Source organism: Chroicocephalus ridibundus, chromosome Z, assembly GCF_963924245.1.
Source record: "Chroicocephalus ridibundus chromosome Z, bChrRid1.1, whole genome shotgun sequence".
NCBI lineage: Eukaryota > Metazoa > Chordata > Aves > Charadriiformes > Laridae > Chroicocephalus > Chroicocephalus ridibundus.
In genome coordinates, this window is record NC_086316.1 from 26984231 (window position 1) to 27000026 (window position 15796).

General features: G+C 36.6%; 1 protein-coding gene and 1 long non-coding RNA gene across 2 annotated transcripts in view; one reads left to right on the forward strand and one right to left on the reverse strand.

Annotated features, from left to right (window-relative positions):
• Positions 1–15796, forward strand: part of NUDT12 (nudix hydrolase 12) — a 562232-nt gene that overhangs the window by 524588 nt on the left and 21848 nt on the right. The gene's annotated exons all lie outside the window — the stretch shown is intronic.
• The window catches only part of LOC134508242 (uncharacterized), a 22322-nt gene continuing 10392 nt past the window's right edge, over positions 3867–15796 (reverse strand). The window contains exon 4 of the long non-coding RNA XR_010069017.1: positions 3867–4789. This is a non-coding gene — a long non-coding RNA (uncharacterized LOC134508242). The remainder of the gene's footprint in view (positions 4790–15796) is intronic.

Sequence of the window (15796 nt, forward strand, 5' to 3'; positions counted from 1 at the left end):
AAGTTTTCAAAACTATTTGAACTCTATTTGTGTCCTATCAATCACATGTTAATATGAAAACATTTACTCTGTTTTTTTTGATAGTATAGCTATAATCTCATATTTCAGGAAGTTACTTGGAAAATATATATCTTATATAGTATATAAATATAGTATCTTTTGAATTACAAAAAACAATGTTCACAGAAAATATGGAAACATTAAATAATGAGAATAAATGCATTTCTGCACCTAGAACATTATCTCATTTTCCCTAGTTTGGGGCCTAAACAAATTCAGAGAGCACGGTAGCATTCTTACTCTATTCTGATTACAATTCTTGTCATAAAAAGCATGTCAATATTCAAATACTTAATAACAATCTCTGAAATCTAGACATATCACCCTTCATAACAGATTCTGATATGTGCCCATGTGTGGAAAGACAATAAAGTACCAACATCCATTTAAAACTGGTAATACTTTAAAAGCCCATAAAGGAAGTTATGGTGGGCTGACCTCAGTTGACAGCCAGACACCCACCCAGCCACTCTCGCAGTCCTCCTCCTCGGCAGTGCAGTGGGAGAAAATAAAATGAAAAAGCACATGGGTCAAGGTAAAGACAGGGAGATTACTCACCTGTTACCATCATGGGCAAAACAGACTCAACTTAGGGAAAATTATTTTATAGCCACTCAAAGAAGAGATGGATTGTGAGAAACAAAGCTAGAAAGCTAACACCTTCTCCCCAACCCACTTTTCTCAGGCTTATGGTTGTGACACTTCAATAGTAATAATGGGAAATATGATAATTTTTCAAAACTATTTGAACTCTACCTGCGTCCTATCAACAACATGCTAATCTAAAAACGCCTTCACTCCTTCATTCCCAACTTGTCTAGGAACAAGGGTTGCAGTCAGCCCACAACAGATCCTCTCTGCTGCTTCTTCCTCCTCACACTACTCCCCTCCCCCAGCATGAGTCCTTCAGGATAAACCTGCTCCTGCATGGGGTCTTCTCCACAGAGGCGGCACCACCTTGTCCGAGGGGCTCAGCCTCACTTCTAAAACCTATATATATACACCCTAGGGAGAAGTGAAAAAGCTAAGATGATAAACATTTCCTCTGATCTCATTCCAAATAACAACAAAAAAAAAAAAGAAAAAAAGGAAAAAAAAGAAATGAACAACAGAATATATAACCCTCCTTCTGACAACCCCTCCATCAACAAGCACACTTAACCAAAGCCTGTCCGTATATTTCTACATGTAGTAAGGATTCAAAATAAAAAAGGACTTTAAGCCTATTTAGGTTTTGGTACTACCTCCTAGCTTAACTTTGAAAGCTCTCTGCATCTTTCTCAGCTTGCTTTGTTTTCAGGTATTTAGTCCATTTTAGTATTAGTCCCTTCATATCTCCACCTTTGCAATCCATAAAGCATGAGCACCATCTCATCTCTGGATGGATAACAGAGATGCTAAAACTTGTGAAGAAAATGAACTACCATTAGCCAAGTGTCTTACCCATTAAGCTGCAAAAATGAATACTACTACTATTCAAGAAAACACTTGTTGCACATGAAGTAGCTACTTCCCATACAATACTTAACCGCACTCACTGCAGCAGTTTCCCTCTTCTCCAGGTGACGGCCCTGAGAAGCGCATTCATTTCAACTTGAATTCTTTATGAATAGCAAAGTGGATTGGAATTGTAAACCCACCGGTTTCTCCCAGTTCTTTGTCTGGAGGTTTGTCACACATGGTAAAGAACAGTAAAGAGCATTGTTTCCATCAAAGTCATTAAATAGGCAAGAATTAGGAACTATAAAGCATGATACAAATATGAAATCAATAGCAGGAATACATAACTTGCCACTTATATATAAAAGAATTTTACTCCTGACATCTGCTAATCCAAAAAAACCCAACGAAGTACACATTTACCACATGGTTGAATTCACCCTATTTTTTGCTCAGTTTGTTTCACAAATTTATGACAAACATTTTCTTACTGAATTGATTACATAGTTTACATCACTCTTCAAGATGATACAGGACCTTTATTATCTCTACAAGGGATTTCCATTCTAAATATTTTAAAGTTAGAAATAGCACACTGCAATCATTACTTTTACCCAAGTGTCCTGTAAGACATACCTTTTGCTATTATTATTAATTTAGGATCTTCTGAACCATAAACTCAGAAGACTATGAAGAATTAGAAAATCATTGGTTAGATAAATGGCAAAAGAATGTATTTCCCTGTCTAGCAGAAGCAGTTATGCACATATTTAGTTTTAAATATATGACTTATTTCTAAATTACTTCCCAAATTTATACCTACTTCCACTAATTTTCTAGAATGAATTGTGCTACATTATTTGTGCACATATTAATTCAAGCTGACACTGTCTCCCACCTCACTAAAAGCTAGGTTCATCTGAACTCTGTTTTTAAATTGCCTGACCTCAAAGACAGAAACTGTTCATTCACAACAGTAGGTTCTCCAGTTGAGAAAAGATTTCTTAACATCTTTGTGATACAGCATCCATGAAACTGGTTTCCTTCTGCTTTTCTCACTTATTTTCAAATGTACAAAAGAACACCTGGTACAGAATGCTGAAATCTCACTTGTATTTTGATTGAAAAAGAAGTAAAACTCATGACAACAAGAAGCACCCCATTTATTCAAGTCAAAACATTAGGAGAAGCGACCTGCTAGCAGATCTGAGAAGTAAGTGTTTGCTTTCAAAGTTGAATTTTAGCCTCTGTGAAATGTGCTGTAGGAAATCCTGGAGACGAATCATCCACACAAACTGTACAGATTATGTACATCTTGAGAAGCAGCAGGGAAAAATTTCCTGTGTGTCCAAACTCTGTTCTAGACAGAGAGCGCACTTTTTATTTTGAGACTCAGGACTCTGATGAAAGAAAATTAAGAGAAAAACATGATAAATAACATTATGGAATATAGGTGATTAGGACTTTTAGATGCAGGATGGTTACTGAACAACATATTGCTAATATTCACATAAATTTAAAGAAATAATGGGAACCAATCTACAAAATTCTAATCTACAGCAATGTACAAAGACCCCAAAAAAGATCATACCAAAGGTTAGATTATTGATCAGTAGTGTTGCTGTTTACTAGCCACCTGAAAACTTACTTTAAATGCACATATGGCCCAACCTGTTATGTAATACAATTCAAACATTTAAATGAAAAAGAAAAAAAAACAAATGCCTTCACTTTTGTAAAGCAATTAGACATCTCAGAATTCTGAGACGAAAGAACTAAAAGTCCAAATTAATTGACTCCACTACTCAGAGATGCTTGTCTTAAAATAAACGGCAAAGCAACAAACCTCTGTTTGAAGAATGCCATCTTCCAGAGGGAAAAAAAAAAAAACCAAAACCTCATACGCCTCAATATTCATGTAAGAAATCCATAGATAGGATACTGCAAGCAGCGCTAAGCAGACTGGCAAATGTTTTAACAACTATCATTTCAACTCATCCTGTCACGCCTTCCCTGGACTTTAGTCCTATGCGGGTGATTTGCAGGAATTCTTTAGCCAGTTAAATGGGCAGAGTAAGAAAATGTTGATTTGATAATACTGAGAAAGGACAGCATCCGGAGGCACTAGCAGGGATAGTCTGAATATGACCTTACTCATTTTATCTCCTTATACACTCATCTGAAATACAGGATTATTTGATTACCTTTATTATCTCATAATGAAACGAACTACTTATAAGTTTATCAGACACTGCCAACTCCTTATGAATGACCTTTGTCCCAACACTATTTCAAAATTAGAAATTCCCTATGGCAGAAATAGCAGTTGGCATAAAATTCTAGGAAGCACTAGAAAAATGTGCATTAAAGATCTGTGACTGTATAGCCAGTCAAATTTTGTACTGCCGGTGGCTTAAACAAACGTAGAGATAAAAAAGCAACAGATAAAGGTAACTGGTTAAAGTAATTTATCTCAAAAGACAAATAGTGAACACTGAATTGCTTATTCTATTTCAAAGAGGGTTTGTCTTGAAAATCACCTTCTTTTTTCCTTACTCAGGTTGCTGGTGCAGCTGGAAACTCAGATGAAAAATTAGCTAACAAACAGTCCCCGAGACACATTTGTTCAAAACCTGCTTCATCTTCAATGGACACCTGAGGAGAAACTAGTTAAAAGCTTGACAGATTCAACACATGGCAAAGCATCTTTTGTTGGCAGTGCTTTAAATTGCTATGAGGGAAGGTGTATCAGTGAATCAGAGGTCAGCAGAGGGGAAAAAAAAGCCACTATTACCTCCATGTTAGAAAAAAGACTCAGATACAGAATCTCAAAACTTCAGAAAACCATGAAATTTTCCAAATTAATTAAGAATCTTAAGCAAATCTTAGTTATCTGTGGAAACACATATTCTAAGAGTGATTTTACGTGTACTAATAGATTCACATCAGGTAAAATGACAGATTCCCCCAATTCATACCTCTGACCTTCAGAAGAGTCAGAATTGGAGCAGCATTCCAGAACAGTCATCCTTTACATGCAGGAGAATAAATAAGCATATTTTTAAAACACAGTTTTATAAATTGATGAACATTATATGATGTGCTCAGAGGTGATAGCAGAGGTCTGTGGGTGATGATCCAAAGAGTTCTCTTCAGTTCCGTTTCCTACGTTCCACTGACATACACCAATGCAAGAAACGTCCACGACTATTCAAATACAAGTAGATCAGATTTAATGAAGTACGGATTAGAGACTCTGAACAAAAAGGATGGTATATTTGCAAGGCATCTGCAAGTATAACAGAAAACAAAAAAATCAAATTAAATAGGATTGCCTGAATGACTCTATTATAATAGTAATAGCCTCTCCAATATTTGTTGTTTCTTCGTGATCTTCTCAAGTCTTCTCAAGCTGAACATAAAGTCAGGTGTTTCTCCTACTACCAAGATCTTCACTTGGTAGAACCATCGATCACAACCTGGCTTTACTATAAATGGCGTGGCCTTGTACCAACAACCTTAGAATTGGCTTGGACTGAAATGTATTGAAATACTCAGCTGATATATAACAATAATAATAAATAATTTTAAAAGGGTAAGTAGGGATTATGAAAGGGCCCGTGAGTATGCGGCACTTAATTTCCTTTTCACTTCCCAGTTTTTCTTCCATAGCCCTCTTCAGAAAGAGAATAGAAAAAGATTATAGACATTAAGTTCTCAGTATATTAAATAATTAAATATACAATATCAGGTGAAACGCATTCTAGAAGCTACAGAAAACACTCCTGTACAGATCTTCTAAATCCTGCCTTTTCTCCCATGGGATACTGCCACATCACCCACACTGCAAGGTGGAATGACTCTGCATATAGAAGCAAACACACCTCTTCACTTCCTTCTCCTGGATATGAAAAAGACCTCTATAGGCAGAAATATGCAGAGAAAAAAATTATAATCTAAATACAGAAAGAAATGTCCTATTCTGTTCACTGTCAGATCAAAGGGCATAAGCCTCCCACAGGGCCATCAGAAGTGAGAAGGAACGAGGTGTGTTTGGAGCACCTCAATCCTGTTATTCCGATCGGAAATTCAGATTGTTCCATGTGCAGAACCTACCTCTACATTCTGGTTTTAAAATGTTCTTTTCATGGTTAAAGATGCTCTCTGAGTTCATTATCAGTCAGTTTCCTTTCTTTATATGCATGAAGCAATGGAAAAATCCCTATCAGTAGGTAAAAAGAAATGCAAATGTAAAGGAATTATTTATCCCTTTTGACTAATCAGACCATGAATTTGCCGGGGAAGGGGGGGCATTTAATTTTCATTACAATCTAACTAAAATTACTACTTGTCTCACTACAGCAATGAGTCAACAAACTTACTTGTATCTCTTTGTACTCACAAATTATAGCTATTTAACCCAGCACACTTTTTGTTCCAAAGAGTAAAAAACTCCAAAGTATGTTTTAAAGCTCTTTTCAAGGGACAGTCTGACTTACTCTCTTTTTGAGTTCTGTTCTACTTCCTCCTTTCTGATTTACCTGAACGCTGATGTACAAGAACCCAAGCATTTGACCAGATAAAAAAGCTGCAGGAAAGGCATGTGGTGTTCTACAGCTGCAGGACAGATATGCCTATACATGCAGTTACACAATGGGTATGCCTTCAGAGTAGACAGGTCAACTGATGGACAGCAACCATACTGCCAGCCGGACGCCATGGAAATGCAATACCCTCAGTCAGCCTTCTTTGAGCTTGGATTTCTCTCTAAGAGATACAGGCCTGGCTGCAGTGCAATAACCTGGCACCTTTCTCTTCAGAAATAGTCGAAAGCCAGAGACATATTGTAGAGCTGTGCTGGGAATGTGTTACAGTCAATCTCTGTGTCAGAGAATTAGGAGGTGAGGTGTAAAGAGTGAGTCTCACAGTCACAGCATGGGAACTTTACAGGTTTTTCTTCTGGAAAGGGAAAAGATGAATGGTTATGAGTACCTTTCCTTTCTGGAGGCAAGTCTGAACAATAAAGCCTGTTCTCATACGTCTAACTCCAATCTCACACTAGAGAGAAGACCATAACTAATATTTCCAGTGAGGCTATGAGGACTCTGCCTGAAAAAGGCAGGCTCCCTCTAAAAAGCATGATAGAGTGGGCATGAGGAAAGATTGGCTTTATTCCAGGTTCCACTTCTAACACAGAGCTCATTTAACTCTTTTATAATAGTATTACATTCAATTGTCCTGTAACAAGTTTGAAATGGGTATTTCAATCCAAAAGCAGATTTAGCGAAGGGAGCTACAAGTAAAAGATATTCATCTGCCTCTCCTCATTAATCTAAGGAAGTTTATATGCTCCGAACATATGCATTCTTAATAAAAACAACATTAGCAATCACAGGAATTATACAGTTTTAGTAAATTTTGTAATATTTACATTTTCAAATAAAATGGATAACAGGTGTGTTCAGCAAAAAAAGATGCTTTTTTTTTCTTATGTAAACCTCTAAAATGTTGTCATGTCAAGGACCTACAATACTCCATTTTGCTACCAAACACCAGAATCTTAAAAATATTTTTTCTTTAATATAATTAATAATTTAATTCCTCTACCTTACTCATGATTTTATGGAATTGCTACATAATGGTTCACTATAATCTTTCATTCATCTACTAAGACCAAAATTTCTTACAAGCAGAAAGTACTTATTTTACTTCTACAATATCTTACCTAAGGATCTCAAAAAGTTAAAAATTGTCAGCTAATTAATTCTAACAACATTCCTACAACTTGGCAAATGTTATATAAGTATCACTTCAGCCACCACCAAAATGCCTTATCCTCTGATGTGAAATGAAATAGCTGAATGAAACGTCTCAGTAGAATAATATTTTGGGTCTTTTTCTACCATGTGCTCAGCAGTCTCTATTATCCAGTTTTAGATTGTTTGGGATCTTACAAAGTCAGACATTAAATGACTTCAGAGAACACATACGTTTATGTAGAAGGGGTCAAGAAACACATGTGGTTCTTTACAGACGGCATAGACTTAAAAAAGTAAAAATTTGGAACTAATACAGACTATGGATGTTTGGCCAGATGTCCTTTTCATGTTAGCAAAATGACTTAGCCATAGTGTTTGTTACTTTTACATTCTGGGACCCCTTAGTGCAATTATCGCACTAGCAATTTAACTGTTACACCATCAACTTGCAAATGCTAACTTAAATTGCTAGCACATGGCAGTATCTGTAGGTTTATAAAAGACATGATAAGTCACATGCTTCTGGCAAGCACTTCAAAAAAAAAAACAGGTTCACTAAGCATACATTTGGCACAGCTAATTATAGAATCCACCACACATAATACAGGAGCACAACAGATGACATTCTTGAACCATCCTGATTTGCATTGGGTAAAAACCCCCACACATCTCAAGAAATACAGTCAACAAGCCATCCTGCTTCTGTAAAGAAAAACAACCAAACATTAAAGCACTAGGGAAAGAACTCTCTGCAAAACTACTCCCAATGTATCAAAGATATGAGGTTTTTATAAATCTAGAAGCAGAGGTTATAATTCTCAGTGATCCTGCAGACAGTGCAGCACCACCAGCACCACTGTAGCCACAAAGCAGTCACAAGCCAATTTAAATGACGGGCTATCCTGCAGGCCTCAGGACTAGTTTACAACTACTTTCTATTTTATTCCATGCCTAGATTTGGCACGAAACTCCCGAAACATCTAATCTTTTCTTACAAACAGAGAAAAAAGCGCAAGTTCTTCATTTGGGACAAGATGAATCCTTTATGCTAAACTATGCACTATGCTTTCTGAGGGGCGTAGTATGCTTTCTGAGAGGCAAAGCACACAGGAAAAAGTTCATGACGCTTTTAGTCATGCTGCATTTTGAATTGCTCTAATATAAAACAGCCTCTCGATGGTGTGGATGGACCGCACAACATTATGAAGCCACACAGACCCCTCCTTTCATTCTGTCTTCAGTCTCTTTCTTTCCTCTCTGATTTGGAAGTGTACGGAGAAACTGCATAGAATAGGTGACATATATTCACATGGCTACTATGTTTAATTTAGATACAGTAGCTACTATGGCTTTTCAGATTTTGAGAACTGTATGCCGTTTAGACCTCATACTATTTAGGAATGCCAGACCACGGCTCCCTAGAAAGACAGTTGAGAGGTCACTAAAGCTTAATCAGTTCCATAATCACAGTGCAGTTCATTCCCTGAAAGAAGAACTCTCCCCTGTACCTCCAACAGCCACACAACACAAAGATCAGAAGAATGACCTCTCTAGTTCACAGGTCTGACTCAGCTCCTGGGCCAGTTTTCTAAAGCGCTGTCAGCGTGTGAGCCACTTACTAAGATCCTGAAAAACAGTGTATAGGGTGATCATGAATCATCGTGGCAGAACTAAGCAAAAGACAAACAGTGTGAAGCAGGTGTGAGCAGAACAAAGATGGCGGGGGGCGGGGGGGTAGGAAAAAAAGAGTAAAAGTATGTAGGTGAAAAGGGTATTACTGCATTTGTTTCCCCCTCTGCTTTTGCCTAAATGATTTTTCTTGGCAGCTATTTTCCGTTTTCCTGGTACTTTGTGCCTCCTAAAACACTTGAATGCAAATCTCAATATTTAAAAAATACAGAAAATCTGCAAAGGACAACCTCTGCCTCTTTTCAGACGAGACCAAGAAATACTTTTGCCCTCCACCCTCAAAACAGGGAGGGAAGCATAGCAATGAAGAATTTTCTTGAATCTTCTTCAATCATTTTTCTAACATGCTGAAAATGTGCCTCCTGCTTTCATCTTCCCTGTCTCTACTCCTTCCCAATGTTTGCTTTGTTCTTAAGATAAAATGGTGCATATCATTAACAGTCTTTAATGGACTTACTATTGTTTTGATTTTTTTTTTCTTTCAGTGCTGTAGTTTGTACCTGCAGCTGCTTACAAAGTATTTCAAACAACCTAAAACAAGTGGCCTGAATGATTCAAGATTATTGGTAAGGGCACACAGAGCCTTTCAACTCCCTAAAACAAATTAAAATGCATCATAAGAGGATAGCGATGAAAGCCATAAGCAATTATGTCCTAAAGTTTTATATGAAACAAATGTGGTGCGCTCAGTGATCTATTCCATATTGAGAAACCCACTACATGTGGCACTGGTTAACAGGAGTTGGCAGTCTCCAAAGAATGGCTGCAGAACCAGTGCTTTATGAAATGAATTGCTCTTTTAGCCCTGAAAGAGGTGCTTTAGCTCAGAATTTACACACTACATAAAGATGTGTTAGGGATGGCAAGCCTTTATGCAGAGTGGTAAGGATGTGGACCAATTCCATGACCACTTAACTCTTCTTTGCTGCTCAGAGATCTCTGTGAAGTTTAACAGCACGAATATTCACAGTACCAGATGGTCTGGAATTTAACTACACAGAGGATGGAGTGGGAGGGAACGGAATAACCTTTACCTTCACTGAAATAATCAAACTATATAATAGAGTTTAGTCAGAGTATTTATTTTTTTTTCCTAGTTGTGCTTCCTTCTTTTTACAAAGGCACTGCCAGAAGGCAGCCCTGATAGCTGGCTCCAGGAAAACAAAGATGCCAAGGCACAGAGAAAGGGGACCTGCTCTTGGACTGAGCCAGCAGAGGGGAAGATACAAACACACACAACTTGTGTGTGCTCAACCCACCTGGCCACAGGTCCCTCACAATTACCTTTCCTGACAATGTTGTAGAAAAGAATGCACAGAGATTATCTCAGTCCCTGTCTGGTTATCGCTCCCAGCCCTCATACTATTGTTCTGATATATTAGATCCTTTACAGCTGACGTCCCCAGACCAAGGATATTGGCCTCTGAAGAATATCATAAGAAAATGAGCACTCCATGTAGCCATACGTTTCACGTGTCCACCAACTGGTTCTGGGCATATGTCTTGCTTCCACCAGAGACCCTTTAATCAGTTGAAAGACAGAATATTAAGTATTAAAGGGTGCCTAGAACACCTCACATCAACCAATGTAAAGACCAAAATAATCTGTTAATATTTTAGACAACTTTGCTTCTAATTTCTTATGTCATATGCATCTGGAACCAGAAACTAAATTCAGAAAAGCAACACCATTCAGAGGACAACACAACATGACTTGTAAGTGGACACAAAGCAGGAACAAGGATCAAACCCAACAGATCAGAATAACCACACTCAGTAATTCAAATTACTCAGTAATTTTAAAAAGGTGGAGTATTTTATGGTCCTTAATCCTACACATCACCTGCTATTACACTTTTATTTTTCATTCAACCAAATGTTCCCTGCAGATATGCAACACCCGTACTCCAATACATAGGAAAAGTTAGATTCTTTTGGAATCTTTATAGGTGAACTCTAATCATCCAGTGATTAGTCATATTTCATGCAAAATGCCTACAAAGTTCACAGCACAAAAGGGAATAATACCTAAAACAACCACAGTAAATTAAATTCTTTGTTTCCAGAACTCTTAAAGAGTTTTAAGCATATTTTCGGTTTACAAGAATAAACAGTGACAATTTGTTTTTCAGAGGATTTGGGTAAATGAAGCTATCATTAAATGCACCCTGAGTACAGTCATCTGCAGACTCAGACACTCAGAGAAATGCTCTGGGAACCTTTGAATGCTCCTTGAAATGTTAAACATATAAGGTTCCTCAGACACGTTTTTCTGAGCTCTCTTGCACAACGTGCAAGCAAAGGATTTTGCCCCCGGTTTTGCTATTCCTGTGCATTGTGCACCCTCTACTGGCAAAAAAAACCCATATTTTTAAGCATGCGAACCCTTTTCTGGCTTTACCATCAAAGCCTTTTATTAAATATATTTTTACCTATTTTCTCAGGTATTTCAGCTCTCTTTTACTTCGTGCCACTCAACAGCTGAACATATTTATATGAATTTTTAATTACGGTATTAACACCTTAAGTAGATTGTCACAATGCTATTATCATGCAGGTTGTTATGTTGATTCATGAGAATTCTGTTGTAATCAAGGTCGCTCTTGCCATCTCTATATTAACATTATATTTACTTACCCATAATCAATAAATGGCTCTCTTAGGCACTTGAAATCTTAAAGCCCTGTCCATCTACTGTGGACACACTGCAATATCCCTTAGCTTAGCACAATTTTAATGCAGTTTGCACAGTGTTGAATATGATTTTGTCTGGATTTTCTGATTTAATTAGAACACAAAGTAATGATAACCAGGAAGTCCAAAAGCTACAAAAAAGAAGCCAAAATGAATCTAAACTCATCAGCCAAATGCTGATCCTAACTATACAAAGGAAAAAAAACTTACACCTTAAAAAGTAGTTGTATGCAAATTCAAGATTCTGGATGCAGCAGCAATGAAAGCACAATTCAAATTACTGCGCTCAATTAGATGAAGTTATTCAGAGCAAATGCATCCTTACCCTAAGCCAGAGGGACTGGTAGATGTCTTACACTGGATATGCACAGAAAAGCTTGCAGTTGGTCTGCAGTGTGCCTGTATCAGATGCACCCTGAGATGGTAGAATTCTTGTAAATTTTATAAACCATCAAACCGAAACAAAGAGAAGATTACATCTGATTAACTTCTACTAAAGACTGTAAGTAGTCATGTTGTACCGTTAATTTATACGAACAAGACGTAAAGGCCCAGTTTCAGAGATGCGTGTACTCAAAATGAGTTGACAGATACATGCACACTTGGCACCTCCCCAGTAAAAAAAGATTTTGCTTTGACAAAACAAGGGTGTATTTTTTATGCTATTACCAGTTTTTCAGACAATCTGTACCATGAATCACATGCAGTTGTTGTCATAAATATATTTCATTCAGCAGCATGCAGCATTTGAACAGTTTCCAAAAGTAGAATTAATTCCATTCTTTGTTTTGAATAAATCTGTGTTCCCATAACAATTGATTACAACATTGCTTTTATAATAGTTAAAATGGATTACCATTAAAATCAATGTACACCAACTCCAGCATTTATAAAGAAATTACAGAAAGGGGCCTGATCCTAGGCTTCTATAAGTAACATTTTTCCCTACAAGTCCATACCAATTTACAGATAGGTCACTGTTAAACAGACATGCTACACCAAATAGTGTTAACAAAAATAAGCAAGACTTTGGTTAGAAGGATAGAATTTATCAGCTTTGTAGCATATGGTTCAAAAAATGTTTTAGCAAATACCACATGTATTAATGCTGTTAAAGCTACTGTTTTGGTATTACAGCATGATGACTTTATGTACCTCAAAATTATGAGTTTCACTTGTACATATTATGGTCCTAAAAATAAGCTACAATCTCTCCCCTCTTATGGGTGTTATAACATTTTTAAATTCACACACAAGAGGAAAATTTAGCATATGAACTGCTAGTCTCATGAGCAAAATTCTTCTACTTTCATACCTAGCTTTCTACTTCCGATGTCTATCAACTATCTGAAGTGACGACTTTGCTGTAAAATAAACATGGTTTTGGTAAACATTTAGTAGTTATTGCTTATGCCTTCTCCCCCCACCCCCCAAACACTGCACTTCCTTTGGAACTTCTTCCACAGTCTTCTTGCAATCAGTGCAAATACCTAACTTAAATTTCTTCATGTTTTTTAAGCATAACCGGAGACTATGTGAATATTCACAGGGTACATTAACTTGTTTTTATCCTGATACTTTTCCTCTCTATCTTTTGCAAATGGCTCTCCATAGTAACGAGAATGAAAAGCTTTCCCTGGCAAGTACTGTTTTGTGTCAGATTTCAATTACACAAACCATCTGAACCGACATTTCAAAAACAAGACATAATTTAGTATTTTCAAAGACAGAGTAAATCACACTCAAGATTATGTACTATACAGATTCTGTACATGTTTAAGATAGTGACTTTAAACTACAGATGACAAATTTAGAACTGATATACGTACCCAGAGCAAATGCATATCATACATATGTGTATATATAGAAAGAGAAAAACACACAGTCTTTCAGCCTATTTTGCTTGCTTTGTAGGATGAGAAAAGCATCCATTCTGTATTGTTCACATACAAGTGTTCTTGGCGTCACTACCTCACACATACACAAAACCAGATAAATACACGCTACCTAGCTTCTGTATTGCAAACCACATATTCTGTTATAAAATTGAACTAGCATACTCAACATCAAAAATTTAATTGTTTACACCTGAAATCCTTTTATCTGGGATGATATTGTTGTTTGCTTTAAGGTCTTCAGAAATTGGACTGATCCACTGGTTTGTACTATCTCAAATCTCATTAACACCCTCTATTGACCGAGGTTCTCAGACCCTGCGGCTAATTTGCAGTGGTGAACAATTATTCACGTTTGTAACATCTCCCCTTGTCTGCACTTGGACAAAACTGCATGATTAACCATTAATTTTTTCCACTGATTCACATACACTACTTGTTGCCATGATTCCTTTGACGCAAATAGGTACCAACACCCAAATCTTTCATGCATCCCAAACATCATCACTTCAATACATACTCCAACATGCATAGCATAGTACTATCACACATGCTCTATCGTTAGGCTACACTATCAGTTTTACAAGAGCTAGTTCAGGTACTAGCGGTCTAATTGGAGTCATGCTCGTAACTAGGCAGTTAAAACTAGCTCTCAGCTGTGTTTTGCTGCTGCAATTTAGAGTTTGCTAGTACAGAGACAACTGTTTTAAAACTCCAGGAACACCTAGAAGGCAGCACAGGTACAGTCTTTGTCTGGTCAGAAACACCACTGAAGAAATGGGTAAAACCCAAGAGGTGCTGATTGAAAGCAACTTAGTATTTCTGTGAAAACATTGAAATCCCTTAAATACGTCGTCAGATTTTTTTCAGACATTTAGTAAAAACAACTGAAATTGATTAAATCAAAACACAGCATGCCCTGCTTTCTCACTTGCTATATTTCACACAAAAAAACCAGTATCTCTGCATCTTTTTTTAAAAAAGTAATACATTTGTATATTTTTGCTTTAACTTCCATTTCTGCTTTTTAAACTCAGTTTCAACTCAGTGAAGTAGCCAACAAATATAGATTTAATTATACAGAAAAGATGCTTTAACTGCAGTGCAAATTCAATACCAAAAATCCAAAGAAAGCAGCCCTGCTTGAAATGTGTACAAATCAATTCATTATATTGATTTGAAAAGACTTGTACTTTAATTTAATACATAGATTACCAAAGGCCAGAGTTGATAAAGTCCTATATTTCAGGGGCTAAGTTTTACTGAAAAACTGACCATCTGTAAGATACTTACTTAATATCTCTTTTTTTATTTCTCTAAATGACACAACTATTAGGAGCGCCTTAAACTCCTATTGCTAACTATACTAATCTGTTATCTATTGAAAACTTGCAAGACAATTTGAATTCAAAGCAGAATATTAAGGATTAGCTGACACCTCATGAAAACCTTGAAAGACTGCAGTTTAGACACAATATTTCTATATTACATCTTTTCTCTAGGTTTCTTCAACCTTCTTCCTCTTGCTCAATAAGGCGGAATCAAGTCAGACTTGGTGGTCCATACAGATGACGACATCGGGAGGACATATGATTAGAAAGACCAGAAACACCAGGACCTAATTCACTTCTTTCAATGAAACTACACTCAAAAACAAGCTTAGCAATTTGTTCCACAATTAAATATATAAATGCAATTTAGCACAACAATGTGAGAAGCCAAAATATGGTCTTTAAGATAAACTGTTTCAGTAATGTTTTTTTTAAATGCTCTTTAAAACATCAACAGATTCATGAGCTTTGACAAAGAACATTGTGTTAGCAAAGACAAGATAAATCTGTAATAATGGCATCAGAATTACCATAAACTAATGTTGGCATGTCTGAAATTTTATAACCATATTTATTTTATCAGTTTTTACTTTCATTCATTTTCTCTATTTATTCTTATATAAACTGTATACAATCATTCACAATTCCATCTAAACGCATGCACAGAATAAGCTTGCTATCTTATACAATAAAATACAATCTTATGAAAATTAGTTCACAAAACATTCCACTTCACATTTTCAGCAGGAGAAATCTCTTGAAACAAGGCTGTGACCAATATCTCATTATTATTTACCCCAAAATCACAAGACTTCACTGATTTGGGGGTATTTAACTTCGTTTTTGCTGCAGAGCTGACACTATAACAAACACTGATTACACACATCAGAAACACAGATCTTGCTAACACTGCCACCTGCTGTTGATG